We start from the raw sequence: 15,464 nt of genomic DNA, 5'->3' as shown, positions 1-15,464 counted from the left end.
TAAATAGTGAAATCCCAGAAAAGCACTAAATGAGTAAGATTCGCCATTACCAGATCTATATTGTTGCCATGTGTCACAATCTCTCAAATTAGGAAAACGTTTTAATGATTTATGGAATACAGATTTCCATTAATTCTTCAGAATTGTCAAGCATATCTCATACAAAAGCATGTCTACATAGGAAAGATCAACGCTTCATTTATCATTTAATAAAGAAGTCAAGGAGAAAACTCTACTTACCACTTTCCTTTCCACTTGCTGTAGGCTAGTACTGTACCAAGAAATATATTGAAAGGGGACATCTAAGCACATCTTTTTAACTATCAAAATCATACACAACTTCAGAGTTTATTGAGTAGAAATATTTACAATATCTCTACCTCATTTACCAACACAGAACCATGGCTTCTATTCCATTGACCTAGGCTTCTTGGGGCCATCACCATGCCTCTGTATCCACAATAGGAATACAGTTGTTAATAATGCATGCAGTAGATGCTAATGAAAGAATTAGTAAGGTAGACTTCTTACAAAGATAAAAACTAATTTAAGTCAATAAAGAATCATCATCCCAGCAAACTATTATCCATAATGACTTTCAAATGCCATACATGTTGAGGGAATCATATCCCTAGAGTTTTTTCTTTATTCTTTTTATCATTTTTCTCCATTTTATTTTATAAACTAGTATTGAATGTCATATAATATTAGGACTCTTAAACTTCCTACCCATTACTCTAGTACAAGTTATGCAAATTTGCAATGTCGAGTCAACTTATTAAGAGAAAATGGAAATATCCTATGCCTAGTGAGCTAAAAACTTAGAGTATTTCCCGTTTAAATTGGTAACTGAAATGTACACCTTCAAAGTTGGAATCTGTTCTTTTTAATTAAACTCAAGCACATTCCAGTAAAAAGGTGAGTTTGATGAGATTGTACTGAAGTTCTCAATTCTGGTATGACCATTAAAATCTTAGACACATTTGAATTAATTGGTTATTTCTCTCTTCTTTGATAGAAAACAAACTGATTGCGACATCACACTATGAACCCACATCAGTGAGTACACTTTTACCTAAACCATTTTATGATTACTGCAAAAATTCACATGTGAGAATTTGGGGTTATGTATTGAAAGAATTAAATTACATCCATTGTTTGTACTTTCCACTGTTTGGTCTTTTGGTGTTGTTTTTCTGTTTACCCAACAGAGTTTTCCACTCCGTCCAAATCTTTGTGTGTACTTGGGAAGCAAAGGTCTTTACCTCTAAGAGGGCTGACCTGGGGCATTGGTGCAGATTAGATGTCATCCTGCACCAACTACCCGGCATCCTCCACAAATCATATTCTGCTTTATATCATGTGGCCCAACCCACTCGACTCACCGTTGAGAATGAGGAACACTGCTACTGCTACATCATCACAGTGATGAACGGTGCTTGAATTTATTTGTACATGTGTTTAAAAACCTTTTAAATTTAAATTAAATTGTAATTCAGAGGCTCTTCATGAAATGCCCAAAGTATACCAGTCAGGAGAATTGTATCTTCTTTTTTTTTCTCATCCTTTTCTATAGTACCAGTTGATAAGTTTTCAACACAATTTTACTTTTTACTTTGAGATAATATGAGAGTGACTTACATAACTTCATATGTTATATTCTATTAAATACTTATAATCTATTGACTAGGCTAATCAGATTTAGCAATAGAAATATAGGACACCCAGTTAAATTTGAATTTCAGATAAATTATGGAATTTTGAAGCTCATTTGGGACATAGTTTCCCATGTTTACTGATTGTTTACCCAAAATTTGAATTTAATTTGGTGTCCTGTATGTTATTTTACAATCTTATTTGTTGATTTGTTCAAATTTTCTAGGAAACATAATTCTAAAACAAAGAAAGGGGCCACAATAGGAACCCATTCTGACATGATGAATTATTACATATAGCGAGATATACTGAAGGCTAGAGAATATCCATCAAAAGTAGCATATTCACAGAGTAAAACACAATTTGGGATGACTTAATCCCTATCCCATGGTCATAAAAGTGTTCATCGATTGAGTATCTATGATACTCAAGTATCTTTGAAGTCGGGTTGGCAGCTCCTATGCCCAAGAGAGAAATGCAGCAATGGATGTGATGCAGTTATTTAGGTACAAAGAGAAGAGGCCTAAAACAGAAACGTAAAGACCCCTGCATGTAAGGGGTGGCAGAAGAAGACTAGAAAGAGACTGTGAAAGGGCATCAAGGGGAGGAAGACAGGAAGAAGCATTCTCCACTGAACACTCCCCACTGAAATAACCCACAGTGCTTGAGAAGATGGCTACTTCTAAGACAAGGGAGGTAAGGAAAGATTCAAGATAAGCTTGAAATATTGGTGGTATTGGAGATAGGTACTGAAAAGGTGATGTAGAAATGTCATAAGGATCCAGGAGCCAACATGAAGGGACTCCCATAAACCCAGACAATAGTAATATACTAGAATTCATTAAATAAAAGTTGATTCCACGAGTTTCTACTGACAATAATAGAAGATAGATAGATAGATAGATAGATATAGGAGAAGGGAAACTTGTTCCTTACAGTGAGGTGCCGATTAATAAATATAGAAAGAATGATGGAATCACTATTGTGCAACCATAATTGTAAAAACTGATTGAAGAAAGAATCAAGGGTGAGTGTAGAGGTTAAATGAGGTTCAGTCTATTTACATAATATCAAGTATCTCCCCACATACTACTATTACAGTTCATCTTCCTTATTCACAAATTTCACATTTGTGAATTCACCTGCTCCTTAAAAGGAGGTAACCCCAAGTTCAACACTCACAGCATTTTCTCAGTCATTCATGGATATGCACCAAAGGGTAAAAAGTCTGAAGTCCCCAGTGTGCACATTCTCATCTGAGATTGAACAGGGCAATACTCTGCCTTCTTATTTCAGCTGTCGTTCTGTAAACAAGAGTCTTTTTCAAGGTATATTTATTGTCAAGTTTTTGTATTTTTGTGCTTTTTATTGGTTGTTTTGCTGTTTTAAAATTTTTTTTAAGTTTATTTATCTTGTGAAAGGAGAAAGAAAGCACACATGCAAGCAGGGGGAGAGGCAAGAGAGAGAGGAGGATGAGAATTCCAAGCAGACTTCATGCACTGTCAGCACAGAACCCGACATGGGGCTCAAGCCAGCAAACTGTGGGGTCACGACCTGAGCTGAAATCAAGAGTTGGATGCTTAACCAAGTGAGCTGGTTATTTTGCTGTTTACCTTGTCTCCAAAGTGAAAGCCTTAAGGGTGAGAACATTATAATGTGACTCGTGGAGAAAATACTGTTAGATAAGTTTCTTCAGGCATGAATTACAATGTTGTCCATGCGTTCAATCAATGTTAATGAGTTGACAACATATATTGAGTAAAGTGTCTTTGAATAAACAATGGAAATACTCATAAAACAAAGTTATGGATTGGTTGGTTGATGAAAATGTTATGATTAGAGGCTCTCAGACACTTAACCCTGTATTTCCTTTGGAAGCAATGTTCAGTACTTGCTAATTCAGTGTTCACAGAAAGTCTGTAACACACAACTATTTTGAATAATGACACTCAACTGTTACTACAAAGAGAGAAATAATAAGCATACAGTGGAGATAAGCTTTAACCAATTGATCCAAATTAATATCACTAGTAAGGAGCAAATGGACATTATGGTCCACCAGATCTGATATTCTGAAAAGCAGATAACATTCCTCATGCAGTACATCCAGCCCAAAATGTTTAAAGTTGAATTGAATATGGAGGAAATGAGAGAACTCTCACAAGGTAAAAAGCATTTTATAAAACAATTCGTTTATGTTCTTAAAAAAACGTCAATGGCTTAAAAAATCAAAGAAAGATTGAGGAACTTGTCCATATTAAATAGACTACCAGAGTTATGCACATGCATTGTGCAATTCTTCACAAAAGTCTGTTCAAAGAAAGAAGCCATAAACTTCATTAAGAAAATGGACTGTATTTGGTAACAGTTTTATACCAATACTTAGTTCCTGAATTTGATCATTGTACTGTGGAGACGTACAAGAATATTTTTGTTCTTAGGAAATACGTATAGAAGTGACATGGGGTAATGGGAAGTATGTAACTTTCGCTGAAAACATTCAGGGAAAAACTTGTTATATATTATCTCCCTATCATCTATTGAGAAGAAGACACAGGACAAAAGAAACGACATATTACAAACAGGTGATTCTGGGTAAAGGGAATTATTTATATAATTCTTGCAACTTTGGTTTGTTCAGAACAATTTCAAGACACACAGTTTTTAAAAGGAGGGGAAGGAGGCTCAGACCAGTGTGCGGTCAGAGGAGTCTGGGGAAGAAGAAATCGCCCGTAGTGTCATATGCTACAGAGGTGAGTGAGGTTGGGGATTTAGGTTAGATTTAGCCAGCGGGGAGTTGCTAGTGATGCTAATTTCCATGGGTTTGTAGACATAGAAGGCTGCTTGTCATGGGTGCAAATGAAGTGGTGTGTGGAAATACAGACACCAAACTCTAGAAGTTTAGCTGTTAAAAGGAATATGGTAAGAGGTGGAATGAGGGATGGAAGTGTGGTTTTGTTTGTTTGATTTTAAATTGGAGAGGTGTAAGCATTTTTAAATAGGGATGGGGACCCACCCTTGGCATGTGAGAGGGAGGGGGCCAAGCTGAAGACAAATGGAAAGGAAGTAATAATTGAAAAGGGAGAGTTCTCATGAAAAATAGAAGCCGCAATGAAAAGCACAGAGAGGATAGGAGGCAATGTTGAATTCTGCTTAATTAACTGGAAAATGAATCTTTTTAAAAATCGGCACGGTGTCATGATATTTTTTAGGTTTTCTTAGGAAATGTCAGTTTATGAAACCCCTTAGGTTATGATAAAGAGAGTAGTATATTAATATAGAGAATATGTTTTATTTTTTTAATTTTTTAAATTTCTTTTTTAAAAATTTTTTTCTTAACATTTATTTATTTTTGAGACAGAGAGAGACAGAGCATGAGCAGGGGAGGGTCAGAGACAGAGGGAGACATAGAATCTGAAACAGGCTCTAGGCTCTGAGCTGTCAGCACAGAGCCCGATGTGGGGCTCGAACTCACGGACCGCGAGATCATGACCTGAGCCGAAGTCGGACACCCAACCGACTGAGCCACCCAGGCGCCCCTAATTTTTTAAATTTCTTAATTGATATTCAAGTTAGTTAATATGCAGTGTAGCCTTGGCTTCGGGAGTAGAACCCAGTGATTCATCATTTACATGTAACAGTGCCCATCATTTAACCCACCCCCACCTGGAGCCATCAGTTTGTTCTCTGGATTTAAGAGTATCTTTGGGTTTGCCTCCCTCTCTGTTTTTATCTTATTTTTTCCTTCCCTTCCCCTATGCTCATCTGTTAAGTTTCTCAAATTCCACATATGAATTAAATCATATGAGATCTTTCTGACTGACTTATTTTGCTTTAAATTAAAGGCACTGCAGTATGCTTTCAAATCTGGAAAAAAAGCAATAATTTATCTTTACTCTCGTGAAAAAACATAAGGATGTTTATGGAAATCTTATGTCCTAGCATCTTTTCTATTGTCTCTAAAATATCTCCCCAGTGAACGTGTCCATTCTCCTGATATCAGCTCTGGTTTCAGGCCTACACTTCTAACTGCCTTCCAAAGTTTGACATTTGGATGTTTCACCTTACATGCCATAATCTTCCTCCCCAAACCTGCTTCTTTCCATTTTTTTAGTAGGTAATTGAGATGACAAATAACACGGCACAAAGTATTTTGATAGACATAGTGTTTTTTAAATGAATGAATAATTGCATAATGCATTCTTCCACTTTTCCAGGGTGCCAGGACAGGAATCATGTGTTCCAAAGAGAAGAAAAGTATCCCATTTAATTTATTTTTTGGCCACACACCTAATTGAGGAGGTAATGATGTAGCATTTATGGAGTAGCCTAAAAAACAAACAACACTAAGTGTGAAGTCTACTTTAAAGTCTCATTAAATGCTAAGGGAATTGTTAAAATTTCAAACCCGTAATGAAAATAATCAACCTTGGTGCTTGTGCTTGAATCTGAGCTGCAATCGAACAAATGGAACTACTTTGGCTGAATGTGACATAGATTTGCTAGCACCAGCTCCATAATAACCCCGAGGAACTTTTTGAAAGTTTAGGCAGATTATGGGATGTAAATACTAACCAGTGAAACAGCTCTAACTGAAAATGGTAACAGTGAGTTCAATATTTCTGTTTGTGTGGGAACAGGAAGTGGTAGGGGAAAATTGAAAAAAAAACAAAAAAAAACAAAAAGAAAGGGAATTCAGGGACAAATATTTCTCTAGGAAAAACAGAAAAGCAGGATCTTTTTTTTTTCTGGTATTATGTACCAGAATGTTAGTTGTATTAACTCTCTGCTTATTCTTCTTTGAGTTGTTGGGACCAAAGCCATGTGACATTTACTCCACAGTTTCTTTGTATGTTACATTTTTTTATTTTCCTTGGACAAAAGCCCATGGCAACTTACTTGATTGGGGCAACACATACACAAGCTTTTAGAATCTCAGAATCATCAACTCTAAAGGGGATCAGATTATTTTAGTAGTAAATTAGGTTAAGCTGTGTTTTTAGAAAGAGCTGTACTTATAATTTTTGCTACGGGGTCATACTTGAATGGATAGTTGTATGAGAAATTGCTATAACTTTTGTTGCTGTTATTTCTCCAAGACATATACATATATAGATAATGTTAATCTTGTTCTTCTAGAGTTGCAGTCCTTTTTCTTAATGTCCTCCTATGATCTGGGTCCACTAGCATTTGTGGAACCACTTCGAAAAGACATTAACTCCGAGAGACACAACAGCTACAGTTTAAATACGCGAGCAGATCCACCGAAAAATTCTCATTCATAAAATAAATGGTGCTGTGTAACAAGTTCATGTGACTGTGGAAATTTGAAAAATGTGTTATTGCTTGGGTCATTTCAAAAACCATGATTTGAAAAAATATGGTGTGAGTTGTAATTCTTTCTAATTAAAAACCAGGCAAGCCCTTAGGTGGGAGTCACAGTGAGCTGCCCTGAGTTTTTCCCAAGCCTAACAAAAGAAAGAAGGACCAGCCACCGCTTGTGCCTGCCAACCGTGCATTGTTCAAGGAATCAAAATAAAGAGGCAACGGGGTCAAGGGTGAGGAGCTCATATTTCCACTCTACATGACCCCGTCTCGGGGCTGGGGTGCTCTTGTCATCTGTTTCTCAAGGTCTCTCAACACAAGACTCTCCTCCAGCCCTTTTGGCAAACTCCTGTGTGGACTATGCCGGTGATTAATGAAAAGGGCTCACAGGAGACCTTCTTAAAATGCTTTGGACAAAGGGGTCCTCAGCACGAAGGCTCCACAAGAATACCTGCAGACATTACTGTCTTGAGAATATCGTGGAAATATCTGTGTTTTCCACCAATTCTACCTTTTTACAACATATCAAGTAACTTGATTAATGGTATGCCACTTTCCATTCTTGTTACAGGCTGTCACCAGAATACTTAAACTTTCACACTTCATGTCGTTGCAGAATACTTGGTTGTTTTTCATGTTATTTTCATTATTTGAAGTATTAGGTGACCACTGGGTGGAATTCCGAAACTCCATTGAGTCCACAAATAGTGGAAAATTATAATCATGTTCCAGCAAATAAAATGTAGACGTATAAGGCAATTTTTACGAAAATCTGAGAAGGGAGGACACAAATTATGAATACTATCCTTGTGACATGGTAGGCACCTGAATAAAAAGCACACAAAAGTATACTCCGTTATAATCCACACCTTGTGATTATCACATATACGCTGGCTGCTTTGCTAGAAATTTCTCAAGAGATTATAAGAGATATTAATGAAAATCCAAAAGTGATTTTAAAAGATTTTCCCCCCCAAATACTTACAAGACAGTGAAATTAAACATGCTGTGGCTATTATTTTTTCCAGTGGTTTGGGACAGTGAAATAAGACACAGGCTCTAGTTCTAAGAGCTATCAGGGGTCCAATTTCTGGAAACCCTAACGTCTAATGCCTAACCTACAACTGTACTGATTAGGACAGTGTTTCACCAATTCCGCACTGTTCACACTAATGAGCCTACAGAAAAGTAGGAATTATCAGTTAAAGCTGCTGTTAAGCTGCTCCCCTCACAGTCTATCAGCTGCACGACTTTCTTACTGTCCTACAATTCAATATAGCATCTCCTGAAACAGTCGGCTTCTAGTTAACATACACATTTGTTGTGAAAGAAGTGAAGGAAAGGAGAGGCAATATTTGTCTATGACCATGAGTGTAAAATGCCTCCAACCAAAAGTTGTTACTTCAAATAGCACATTCTATCAAATAACATCCCTTTACTTTGTCTGCATAGAATTTTATAGGAATATACTTTTGACCAAATGCAAAACCTTTCCTCCCATTTTCTGTGCTTACTCGTTTTTCAGAGCCAACGGTGTTCAGCTTTCCTAACCGCTGAAGTGTAAATCACAACTGGGAGACTATTGAGGCGGTTTGGGCCAAACTGCAGAGAAACAAGAGAAAAAGGGTAAAAACACGTCTTTTCATTAAATTTCATTAAATTTAAATTTAGATAACTAGGAACAAGGCAGCTATTTCCTGTTTCATCCAGGTGTTTAACCTCCAAAGTAACCATGGCTGTTGAGAAGTCATGTCTGTGTTTTGAGAAGTGCAGTCACACTTTCCAGATAAACTAAATTATGATTACAGAATAGCCTTTTGGTTGAGAGATTCACTGCAAATTTCAGGTTGCTGAAAAACTGATACCAAGGGGAAGGTTAACACAATACATACATACAAGCAGAGGGAAATGAAAATATTTTTTTCAAAACCGTTACAAGGCCTCTTTGCTTCTTTCCAGGAACTGTCAGTCAAATATAAATTTCCAACTCCTGTCCTTCTTTTCGCCGAAACGATTCTTTGATCATATCCATCTACATGCTCCTCACACCTCTTCCTCCAGCACCCCCTCCTGCACCCCCACCTGTGTCTCTTACTCTCTTGTCTGTCCCTCGTAGGTTAAGTGGCAGGGTGGTTTGAGGGGTAAGAACCTGACCTCGTGCCTCCAGGTCTGAAATTTGGCTTTCTCGTTTACCAGCTGTGTGTGCTCAAATTATTTAACCTCTCTAGGCCCCGTTTCTTCAAATGTAAAATGGAGATCAAGATAGTATCTACATTGCAAGCTTGATAAGAGAGTTAAAGTGTTAATTTATGTGACGCATAGAACACGGTAGGCATTAAATTATTACTAGGGCCACTTGCATGCAGGTGTCTCCCACATAACCTCCTTGGAGGCAGGGGCCCAGGTTTCTTTTTCTTTAAAAAAAACTCCTGAGTTACCCGTTTCAGTGTTCAGTAGTCCTAGCTCTTAAACGAGTAGCGAACGAAGGAAAGAATAAAGGGGAATGGATTGCAATGGTTAGAAGTTTAGTCATCTGACGAGAGTTGATTCTGTCTCAGACAGATTTTGCTCTGCTCTCTCATCTTTGCTTCCATTTCTCCACTTTCCATTTGCTTCCGCCTGGAATTCACTCCGACCTGTCTGCAGCCTGAACCCAAAGTCGGAGCCCAGCTTTCCAAGATGATAGGTCCTTCCGGAAAGAGGGGAGGGATGATAAGTGGGAACTCACATCAAGAACATATACGTCCCACTATGTTTCTATGTGAATTTCAATATGAAAACCTACAACATTTTCAAGATCTTGAAACTGATTCTCTGTGATGTTTACAGAAGGCAAAAAGAATTTTACTTCCAATACAAACTTTACATTTGGGCACGGAATCACTTCTTATTAACAAGGAGATAAAATTTTGCAGAGAGAGAGAGGGCCAACTGCTTGTCACCTCTAGAGATGATCTCTATTTCAGCCAAGGAAATGATTATATGGATAAGTTTAACTTTGAAAACAGACATAATACCAGGCCCGGATCTTTATGTCGGGGGCTTCTGTTGGCAGTCACTCACATCACCTTAATCAGTGAACCCGATCATATTTGCGTGTTCTAATCACTGCCTTGACAGAACAAGATAAGCACCTGTAGAGATTTTTAAAAGACATTTGCTCCCTTTATCTGCAAACTGTCAGCACCCTTGCTTTAAAGCACGCTTGCCTTGCCCAATATAGATTATTAGTCTGAAGATTTGAATTAGCGGGATGTTAAAAAATGCCAGCAGCTAAAGTAAAGAAATGCACCATTTTCACTGCCCGTGCTAGGGCTGGTGCCACTGGCCACAGGAGTTAATAAACAAGTATGTTCCTAGAGATGGTCTTCAATTTTAAAATGCTGGCCCCAGCAAAATTCCTCATTGCACGTATTAATGGCAATTGATGTCAACAATGAAGGAAGGCCATGATAATTATTTGGCCAGCTACCGAGCTTATTTGAGGTGTAAACAAAATACCTTTCATGAACTCCAGGTTGACTTTCCACTTTACAAACATTATCCCCTGTTTACTTGCTAGCCTTTATAACATAAACATTGCTGTATCATACTATTAAAAGGAGCTCTCTGCTCAGGAAACTCAAGGTAATATCATCTAGCATTTTGGCATTCTCCCGAAGAATTAGTGCCTAGGGGAGGCCAAACAGAACATTAGTGAGGATTAATAGAATTTTTGAGTGAGCCTTCTTTTTCCCTCCTCTCTCTGTCCCTGCTTTTATGTGTTAACCTTCAAATTATTTTAGCATGTCTTTTGTGTGTGTTGAATTATTTAAAGTGGTGTATTTTTCAGTATCTAGCCAGTAGATTGTTTATGACGGCTTCACATTTTTTTTCAACAGCCACACTATATTTAAATTTCAATGCTTCAATATTGCTATATTTTAAACTTGGTTTAAAGTCCAAGCAGTTATAAGATATGTCTTTTTTTTTTAAATTTTTTTTAACGTTTATTTATTTTTGAGACAGAGAGAGACAGAGCATGAACAGGGGAGGGGCAGAGAGAGAGAGGGAGACACAGAATCTGAAACAGGCTCCAGGCTCTGAGCTGTCAGCCCAGAGCCCGACGCGAGGCTTGAACTCACGGACCGCGAGATCATGACCTGAGCTGAAGTCGGCCGCTTAACTGACTGAGCCACCCAGGCGCCCCGAGATATGTCTTCTTAAAAATGTGTTCTCTCCAGGCACATTGATTTAGTAGATTTGCTGACTGTCTCACAGGGCACTTAAACCATCCTCAAACATCTCTGGGATTTGATAAAAGATAGATTAAGAAACCCTCACAGGTTCTTGGGTGGCTCAGTCAGTTGTGCGTGGGACTTGATTTTGGCTCAGGTTATGATCTCACAGTTGTGAGATCGAGCCCTGTGTCAGGCTCCTCACTGAGCGTGGAGCCTGCTTGGGATTCTCTCTCTCTCCCTCTGTCTCTGCTCTTCCCTTTCCCCTGACGCTTGCACACTCTCACTCTTTCTTAAAATAAATAAACGAACATTAAAAAAGAAACTCTTATAAAGAAGTTTCCTGCACCTCACAAATGGTGTGATGTTTTGTAAGTAACTTGTCTGTGTCTGCATCTAATAAATAATGGACTTAAGCCAGATGATTCTGTGAGTTGCTTCCACGCTGGAGTGATATTAGACACTGTAGGGGACAGGAAGTCTGAGGCCCTACCTCTTGCGGTTTGAGTGGCTCCATAATTGAAATTGGAGGGAAGAATGGGCTTGAGAGTGAAGCAGTTTATGTAGCATAAAGCTTTCTGCATAAAAAGCATCAGATATAAAATAAAACCTATAAGCCACACCGTTCCGATGAGGTTTCCCTCTTCAACAGTACGGTTATTTTTTAAAGCTCAAACTGTAGACTCAGGCACATTCCAATCCAAGACCTTATGCAAAGTGGCCATAAAATGGATTGAATAAACATGCTTCTGAAGCACTTTTAAGAATCAAGTAAGGTGAAATCCTTGTCATGTTCTCTGTTTTCATTAAAATAAAAGTACTTTGATTTCCTGCTTATTAACATGGTCACATTTTTTTTTTTGGTTGTAAATTGCTCAGAAAGCCAGTGATATTCCAAAATATTTTAACAATTCCTGTCTAAATATGTCAACTACAGCCCTTAGTTAACAGTTCTATCAGGCATCTACTCTTTCTCACACTAATAAGACTGGTGGAATTGTTTTCCTAATTTAATTCAACCCCGCCACACCAGTGCAATTGTCTGATTCCCAGATCTTTCAGTTAGCTGCAGAACTGAAGTTCTTGGTTAAGTCGAAACTATTATACACATAAGTTGCCATAAATAATGATTCATTGAGAAGAATGTGGGTCATAAACATAAAGAATATAATATAAAAGACAGTTTCAAACATATGTTGCTTCATTTCTGTTCAAATAGTCTGGATAGCCTGTTAAGATGCTCCAACTTCCTGTAATAGAGAGTGAAATGAACATTTTTCTACAAAATGTGTCCCTCTTGGTTATTTAATGTAGCAGAACAATAGCAAAATAAAATACCAGCAGAATATCTGATAATTTTTTATTGAGGAAACAGGGAAGTTAGGATGAAATGTAGGACTCTTCAAGTTAACAGGAAAATACACTTAGAGCTTTCAGGCCCACCTTAAGATCCTCTACCATTTATCAAAAAATCTCTTCAATTTTCAAAGGCCTTCTAAAGACCTCCTGGGACCATAAACAAAGGCTATATTGTATCCTTGGCTGAAGCTTGTTAAGTGGCTCATGAATAATACTAAATGCATCCTCCCCATAAATCTCCTTGATGTAGGACTACTGTTATCCAGCCACAAACTTCACTGACATTCATCATAAACTTGGAGATGGGAGGTTTGCCATATGCACCCAAAACCACTGCTTCCAATGTCCCATCCATGTGATTCTCTTGAAGTCAGAGAAAGGAGAGATACTGACACTTTTTTTAGTGCAATATGTTGAAAACACTTCTAATAGTCTTGCCCTGCTCTTTCAGACCAATGATTTAAGGTGGTGAATTATCGGAACTTACATTTGCAATAGCATCTCATTCAGAGAGACTGGAAAGAATCGAGCGTTGCGGAGACTGTTTTAGATTCTAGGCATTTATTCTTTAATTTTTTTAAAAGAGAAACCCACAAATAATGTCTTTAGATAATCTATGGAAGGTGGCAACAACTTGGAGGTGTTTCTTCTAATGAGCAACCTGTTTTTGGCCACCTGTTTGTGACAAAAACAAAAGAAGAAATGGATGGCAGGTAGAACCTGGTGCATCTTAGTGATGTCCCCTGTAGAGCAGAAGGGGAAGTCTAGGCAGAAATCACCTGTTTTTTTTTTTTTAATTTTTTTTAACGTTTATTTATTTTTGAGACAGAGAGAGACAGAGCATGAACAGGGGAGGGGCAGAGAGAGAGAGGGAGACACAGAATTGGAAGCAGGTTCCAGGCTCTGAGCCATCAGCCCAGAGCCCGATGTGGGGCTTGAACTCACGGACCGTGAGATCATGACCTGAGCCGAAGTCAGACGCTCAACCGACCAAGCCTCCCAGGCGCCCCAGAAATCACCTGTTTAGAGTCCCTCTATGGTGAGCAGGATTTGGTGGGAAGTCCAGTGTCACTTGAAGGAGCATTACTCACCTTTTTTCTCAAAAGTATACTTATCATGTAAAACTACATCATTTCAAGAAAGAAAGGATTTATTTAATACCTCACAAGGAACTCTTGACTTTCAGGGTAAGCATAAACAACATTGGACACTTTCAATAGGTCACAGAAGTGAAAGACCGTGTAAAATGTGTTTCATCCACCATCCTGTGATTTAGATCTTCTAGGAAAATATTTTAATTCCTACAGTAATAATTTAGTGATGTCATTGTTCTTTTGGGGACAATGGATAAAGTTATATTTGCTCTTCAGTTTGTTAATGCTCACACAGAGAATGGGACTTTCTGAATGCCCTCCTCAGTACCTCTTCACAGTGACTATAAAGCAAGTGTCTATTTATTTAGACAGGTGCATATCAGCCTCCAATTTCATATGCATATAAATTGTGTTTAGTTCTTCTAGAAGTCAGACAATGTAGCTTATCTGCTTGTCAATGTACTATAGGCTATATATATATATATATAATATATATAATATAATATAATATAACTATGATAGATATAATATAATATAATATAATATAATATAATATAATATAATAACTAGATATAATATAATATAATATAATATAATATAATATAATATAATATAATATAACTATGATAGATAAGTCTTCAACATTCAGTAGGCTTTTATTGTAACGACTTAAAATGACAATTAAGATGGGTTTGCTGGTGTTTAAAAAAGAAACAGGTCCAAAACGGAGTCAGCTGTGCTAAATGCCCTCAGCAAACCAAGACTTGGTACCTAACCTAATTGCAGTTTTATTTTTTCCCAGTAATCGTATCTTAACCCAGTCAATCCGAAATTTCCTGGTCAGCAATAGTAAGGAAACCTGCCTGACAGATCCCTCCTGTGCCGCCCCCCAGAAGATGAGGTAAGCCTCTCTTTCTTTGCCCCTGCCCCCTTCTGTTTATTAAATTCTTCCATTTTGTACAGCTTTTTGGATCTCCTCTCAATTTGCTAGATGGGATGCTCCCCAATTCATGAATTGTTGAATAATGCCAATTTGACTTTCAAGTTTACTCAGTTAAATTATGTTTTTTTTAATGCTAGTATAGACCAAGAATATTAGATTAACCAACTGAAAGTTATTTTATTATCGGTAAGTGTTTCCAGACCTGGAGTTTGGGAGATTTAGGTGGAACCATTTAAGAACACATTTGAAACATGGAAATATTATTGTTGTTGTTATTGCTGTTCTTGTTTATTGTTCACTAAGAGAATTTATGAATGCTAAAAATCAAAACAGTGTTTATTTGAATAGATGGTTGCTAGAGGAATATTCTGAATTCAATAGCAAACAATTCTTAGAAATCTCCCCTGACATTGACCATGGTCAGTGATTAGTACTTAGTTTTTAACTCCAAATCTATAGTGTTAAAAATCTATATTTAGTGTTTAAATATAGCGTTTAAAATCTCTACATAAGAAAAATGTTGTAGAAGATTGAATACTTTAATCAAATACTTTATAGAATTGTGAATTAAATAAAGCATATAAATTATAAAATCAAAAAATAAGGACCCATAATTCTATCCTCCAGCCTCCTTCCTCCAAAAAAAATTTTAAAAAATTAAAAAAAGGGGCGCCTGGGTGGCGCAGTCGGTTAAGCATCCGACTTCAGCCAGGTCATGATCTCGCGGTCCGTGAGTTCGAGCCCCGCGTCGGGCTCTGGGCTGATGGCTCAGAGCCTGGAGACTGTTTCCGATTCTGTGTCTCCTTCTCTCTCTGCCCCTCCCCCATTCATGCTCTGTCTCTCTCTGTCCCAAAAATAAATAAACGTTGA

At 37.5% G+C, this 15,464-nt stretch overlaps 1 long non-coding RNA gene across 1 annotated transcript; it reads left to right on the top strand.

Annotated features, from left to right (window-relative positions):
• The first annotated feature begins 3,853 nt into the window (after nucleotides 1–3,853).
• On the top strand, nucleotides 3,854–15,254 carry LOC122491880. Its single transcript, XR_006299471.1, has 3 exons — nucleotides 3,854–4,409; nucleotides 5,874–8,607; nucleotides 14,454–15,254. It is a non-coding gene; the product is annotated as an uncharacterized LOC122491880 (long non-coding RNA).
• The last annotated feature ends 210 nt before the right edge of the window (nucleotides 15,255–15,464 follow it).

This window comes from Prionailurus bengalensis, chromosome C2 (genome assembly GCF_016509475.1).
Source record: "Prionailurus bengalensis isolate Pbe53 chromosome C2, Fcat_Pben_1.1_paternal_pri, whole genome shotgun sequence".
In the NCBI taxonomy this organism is placed as follows: domain Eukaryota; kingdom Metazoa; phylum Chordata; class Mammalia; order Carnivora; family Felidae; genus Prionailurus; species Prionailurus bengalensis.
This window is presented reverse-complemented; position numbering and strand designations above follow the sequence as displayed.